Source organism: Rutidosis leptorrhynchoides, chromosome 6 (assembly GCF_046630445.1).
Source record: "Rutidosis leptorrhynchoides isolate AG116_Rl617_1_P2 chromosome 6, CSIRO_AGI_Rlap_v1, whole genome shotgun sequence".
Classification (NCBI taxonomy): domain Eukaryota; kingdom Viridiplantae; phylum Streptophyta; class Magnoliopsida; order Asterales; family Asteraceae; genus Rutidosis; species Rutidosis leptorrhynchoides.
The window spans coordinates 389,706,828-389,713,820 of NC_092338.1; positions in this window are offsets into that span (position 1 = coordinate 389,706,828).

Genomic DNA, 6,993 nt, shown 5'->3' on the forward strand with positions numbered 1-6,993 from the left:
TTAGCTTTTATGATGATGAATGATGATGATGATGACACTTAATTTATGAACTTTTAAACCTTTTGGGACAATATACTGACCTAGTAACCTTTGACTTAGGTTGACGACCTTTCGGACCGACTTACTACTTGCATACATCACTGTGAGTTATAGCATCCCTTTTTCTACTTTACTATTTTTGGGACTGAGAATACATGCGCTTTTTACGTTTTACATACTATACATGAGTACTTAAACTTTACATATGTGTGGGTGACATAACGGCACAAAGATTCCCCTTAGCTCGGTAACGTTTAACTATTGGTTTATGAACCGGTAGACGTGAATCTTAGATATGGATCCATAGGGTTTGACAACCCCACTCAGGCTAGTCGCGCTAGCAGACAACGGGTGTTTAATACTTCGAGGACAAACGCACTCGCCAAGTTCACTTTTAGGGGGTGATATACAATACGTTAAGTTTAGTTACCGGGTGCCCACGGTTAAGCATATACTGTTCATACTGTTTTGAAACACTAAAATCTCGTGGTCTACATTACTTTACGAATAACAAACTATAGCTCACCAACATTCGTGTTGACTTTTAAGCGTGTATTTCTCAGGTTCTTAGACGTTGTTGCTTCCACTATTAGACTTGCAGTCTTGGTGTTATAGACTTGCTGTTATGGACCTGCTGTGTTAGATTTCCGCTGCATTACTTAGAGATGTCTCAATCATGGAACTTTTATTTTGCATTCGTAACTTTTGTTATTTTCAAACAATGGCTTTGTAACGACCTTTGGGTCACATACTTAGCTTCTATCTATAGGAAGCACGTTATCTTTGTAAAACGCTATCTTTTTCTGAATTCAAAACTGGTTTTCAAACAGCATATAGTGTTTGACCTTGTAATGATCCTGTTGTTGATGAACCGTACACGATGATTTTGTACGGGGCATCACATTTGGTATCAGAGCATTGGTTGTAGGGAATTACATTGCATTAGTGAGTCTAGACCAGGTCGAGTAGGATTCGCTAATAGGACTAATCTACAACTTGCTTGTTTACCTGTTTCTGCGGAACTGCTGTGTAGTGACCCGAACTTTTCCATGTTTATATATATTAATTGAGATTGATATTTACATGATTAAATGTTTCCAACATGTTAAGCAATCAAACTTGTTAAGACTTGATTAATTGAAATAGGTTTCATATAGACAATTGACCACCCAAGTTGACCGGTGATTCACGAACGTTAAAACTTGTAAAACCTATATGATGACATATATATGGTTATATATATAGTTAACATGATATTATGATATGTAAACATATCATTAAGTATATTAACAATGAACTACATATGTAAAAACAAGACTACTAACTTAATGATTTTGAAACGAGACATATATGTAACGATTATCGTTGTAACGACATTTAATGTATATATATCATATTAAGAGATATTCGTACATCATAATATCATGATAATATAATAATTTAAAATCTCTTTTGATATTATAAACATTGGGTTAACAACATTTAACAAGATCGTTAACCTAAAGGTTTCAAAACAACATTTACATGTAACGACTAACGATGACTTAACGACTCAGTTAAAATGTATATACATGTAGTGTTTTAATATGTATTCATACACTTTTGAAAGACTTCAAGACACTTATCAAAATACTTCTACTTAACAAAAATGCTTACAATTACATCCTCGTTCATTTTCATCAACAATTCTACTCGTATGCACCCGTATTCGTACTCGTACAATACACAGCTTTTAGATGTATGTACTATTGGTATATACACTCCAATGATCAGCTCTTAGCAGCCCATGTGAGTCACCTAACACATGTGGGAACCATCATTTGGCAACTAGCATGAAATATCTCATAAAATTACAAAAATATGAGTAATCATTCATGACTTATTTACATGAAAACAAAATTACATATCCTTTATATCCAATCCATACACCAACGACCAAAAACACCTACAAACACTTTCATTCTTCAATTTTCTTCATCTAATTGAACTCTCTCAAGTTCTATCTTCAAGTTCTAAGTGTTCTTCATAAATTCCAAAAGTTCTAGTTTCATAAAATCAAGAATACTTTCAAGTTTGCTAGCTCACTTCCAATCTTGTAAGGTGATCATCCAACCTCAAGAAATCTTTGTTTCTTACAGTAGGTTATCATTCTAATACAAGGTAATAATCATATTCAAACTTTGGTTCAATTTCTATAACTATAACAATCTTATTTCAAGTGATGATCTTACTTGAACTTGTTTTCGTGTCATGATTTTGCTTCAAGAACTTTGAGCCATCCAAGGATCCATTGAAGCTAGATCCATTTTTCTCTTTTCCAGTAGGTTCATCCAAGGAACTTAAGGTAGTAATGATGTTCATAACATCATTCGATTCATACATATAAAGCTATCTTATTCGAAGGTTTAAACTTGTAATCACTAGAACATAGTTTAGTTAATTCTAAACTTGTTCGCAAACAAAAGTTAATCCTTCTAACTTGACTTTTAAAATCAACTAAACACATGTTCTATATCTATATGATATGCTAACTTAATGATTTAAAACCTGGAAACACGAAAAACACCGTAAAACCGGATTTACGCCGTCGTAGTAACACCGCGGGCTGTTTTGGGTTAGTTAATTAAAAACTATGATAAACTTTGATTTAAAAGTTGTTATTCTGAGAAAATGATTTTTATTATGAACATGAAACTATATCCAAAAATTATGGTTAAACTCAAAGTGAAAGTATGTTTTCTAAAATGGTCATCTAGACGTCGTTCTTTCGACTGAAATGACTACCTTTACAAAAACGACTTGTAACTTATTTTTCCGACTAGAAACCTATACTTTTTTTGTTTAGATTCATAAAATAGAGTTCAATATGAAACCATAGCAATTTGATTCACTCAAAACGGATTTAAAATGAAGAAGTTATGGGTAAAACAAGATTGGATAATTTTTCTCATTTTAGCTACGTGAAAATTGGTAACAAATCTATTCCAACCATAACTTAATCAACTTGTATTATATATTATGTAATCTTGAGATACCATAGACACGTATACAATGTTTCGACCTATCATGTCGACACATCTATATATATTTCGGAACAACCATAGACACTCTATATGTGAATGTTGGAGTTAGCTATACAGGGTTGAGGTTGATTCCAAAATATATATAGTTTGAGTTGTGATCAATACTGAGATACGTATACACTGGGTCGTGGATTGATTCAAGATAATATTTATCGATTTATTTCTGTACATCTAACTGTGGACAACTAGTTGTAGGTTACTAACGAGGACAGCTGACTTAATAAACTTAAAACATCAAAATATATTAAAAGTGTTGTAAATATATTTTGAACATACTTTGATATATATGTATATATTGTTATAGGTTTGTGAATCAACCAGTGGCCAAGTCTTACTTCCCGACGAAGTAAAAATCTGTGAAAGTGAGTTATAGTCCCACTTTTAAAATCTAATATTTTTGGGATGAGAATACATGCAGGTTTTATAAATGATTTACAAAATAGACACAAGTACGTGAAACTACATTCTATGGTTGAATTATCGAAATCGAATATGCCCCTTTTTATTAAGTCTGGTAATCTAAGAATTAGGGAACAGACACCCTAATTGACGCGAATCCTAAAGATAGATCTATTGGGCCTAACAAACCCCATCCAAAGTACCGGATGCTTTAGTACTTCGAAATTTATATCATATCCGAAGGGTGTCCCGGAATGATGGGGATATTCTTATATATGCATCTTGTTATTGTCGGTTACCAGGTGTTCACCATATGAATGATTTTTATCTCTATGTATGGGATGTGTATTGAAATATGAAATCTTGTGGTCTATTGTTACGATTTGATATATATAGGTTAAACCTATAACTCACCAACATTTTTGTTGACGTTTTAAGCATGTTTATTCTCAGGTGATTATTAAGAGCTTCCGCTGTCGCATACTTAAATAAGGACAAGATTTGGAGTCCATGCTTGTATGATATTGTGTAAAAATTGCATTCAAGAAACTTATTTTGTTGTAACATATTTGTATTGTAAACCATTATGTAATGGTCGTGTGTAAACAGGATATTTTAGATTATCATTATTTGATAATCTACGTAAAGCTTTTTAAACCTTTATTGATGAAATAAAGGTTATGGTTTGTTTAAAAATGAATGCAGTCTTTGAAAAACGTCTCATATAGAGGTCAAAACCTCGCAACGAAATCAATTAATATGGAACGTTTTTAATCAATAAGAACGGGACATTTCAGTTGGTATCAGAGCGTTGGTCTTAGAGAACCAGAAAATTTGCATTAGTGTGTCTTATCGAGTTTTTTAGGATGCATTAGTGAGTCTGGACTTCGACCGTGTTTTCTTTAAAAATGATTGCTTAACATTTTTGTTGGAAACTATATATTTTTAACATATGAATATTATGTGATATATTAATCTCTTAACGTGTTTGATATTATGTGATAGATGTCTACCTCTAGAACAAGTCCCATTGACTCACCTAATAATAATGAAGAGTCAAATGTAAATTGGAATGATTTGTGGACTGATTCACAAGTTCCCGAAGAGGAACCGGAAGAAGAGTCGGAACCGGAAGAAGAATCGGAACCGGAAGAAGAATCGGAACCGGATGAAGAAATAGAACCGGTGGGGGAAATAATAAAACGGTTAAGTAAAAGAAAATCCTCAACCAACCGACCAAAGTTAATTATGGTCAATGGTGTTTCCGCCAAGGAAGCAAAATATTGGGAGGATTACCAATTCTCCGATGAATCGGATTCCGACGAGAATTCCGATGATGTTATAGAAATTACCCCAACTGAATTTAAAAAGGCAAAAGAAAATAATAAGGGAAAGGGCATAAAAATAGAGAAATCTAATTCCAACCCCGATGAACTTTATATGTATCGTCAACCCCCGAAGTCCTTAAGTTGTAACAATGACCCGGGAACCTCTAAACCACCAGGTTTTTCTAAACCAATGTGGACAACGACGGCTCGTATTAGGGGAACATCATATATCCCTAGAAACTTGGCAAAACGAACCAAAACCGAAGAAGAAGAAACGAGCGAGTCGGAATAAGATAGTTGTATTCGTGTGGTGTAATATATGGAATATAGTGTTCTTATGCTTTATGATATATGTAAAAATTGCTTGTATTAATAAGTATTTTTTTTATGAATCTAACTCTTGTCTATTTTACAGTTTAAAAACACAAAATGGATAGACAACCCAATATTTTAAGAGACCTACCCGGAGACATGATTGATGAAATCTTGTCTAGAGTCGGCCAGAATTCTTCGGCACAACTATTTAAGGCGAGATCAGTTTGTAAGACATTCGAAGAACGTTCCAAGAATGTCTTGGTTTATAAGAGACTTTCGTTTGAAAGATGGGGGATATCACATTGGGAAACCCATAAGTTACGATGTGTTTACTTTGACGCATATATTGCGGGGAACCCAAATGCTATTTTACGCAACGGGTTAAGAAATTATTTTGACTCAATATATCCGAATATTGGACTTCGTGATTTAGAAAAAGCGGCTAACATGCAACATAAAGAAGCATGTTATGCTTACGGATTAGTAATGTTCGCTTCTCACCAAAGTGAGAACAAGAAAATCGGGCTACAACTATTAAACAAAACGTTTCCACAAGTGACGGAGTCGGTAATTGGGGTAAGAAATGAGGTTTTTAGATTATTACGGGACTGTTGGACATTACGTAACCCTCGTCCCTTTGATGACGTTACAACACGCTGTCTTATCAACGGCCATAACGGTTATGTTGCACAAGACCAAGGATGGGAAGTAGTCCTAGTAAAACCAGAATGCATGACTTGTTTCTGGACGTATGAATTACGTGTCTTTATTGCCTTTGCCGAACGACTTGTATACTAGCTAGAATTGTCTTCACAACTATCTTGTATCAAAGTTATTGTGTGCTATATTTCATGCTTTATGTAAAATAAGCGGTATTGTAAGTTTGTAAAATATTGTATAAAAGTTTGAACGCGAAATATTATTACAATCAGTTTTTCATATAGAATTGTAGTAGTTGAATTGTATATTAGCTACTAAGTATGAACTTAACGGGTAGGTACTACCCGAATTTAAACTTATAAAACGCTAATATGAAGAAAAAGCTTTTATAAATGAGTTCATATTATGCTACGAAATACTATTAACTACTCTTAATATTCTGTATGATTAACTTGTTCCATTTAACTATTTTGAAGGAAATGGCACCGACTACTCGACACACCGTGAATATGAATGAAGAGGAATTCCGTACTTTTCTAGCTTCAAACATAGCCGCAGTACAGGCTGCGCTACATACCAACAATAACCTTGGATCTAGCAGTACAGGAAATCGTGTAGGATGCACCTACAAAGAATTCACTGCCTGCAAACCTTTGGAATTTGATGGAACCGAAGGACCGATCGGATTGAAACGGTGGACCGAGAAGGTTGAATCGGTGTTTGCCATAAGTAAGTGTACTGAAGAGGACAAAGTGAAGTACGCTACGCATACCTTCACAGGTTCTGCGTTAACATGGTGGAATACCTATCTAGAGCAAGTGGGACAAGATGATGCGTACGCACTACCGTGGTCAGCATTCAAGCACTTGATGAACGAGAAGTACCGTCCCAGAACCGAGGTCAATAAGCTCAAGACAGAACTTAGAGGGTTACGAACCCAAGGATTTGATATTACCACGTACGAAAGACGATTCACAGAATTGTGCCTATTGTGTCCGGGAGCATTCGAAGATGAGGAAGAGAAGATCGACGCGTTTGTGAAAGGATTACCGGAAAGAATCCAAGAAGATATAAGTTCACACGAGCCCGCCTCCATACAACAGGCATGTAGAATGGCTCACAAACTAGTGAACCAGATTGAAGAAAGAATTAAAGAACAGACTGCTGAA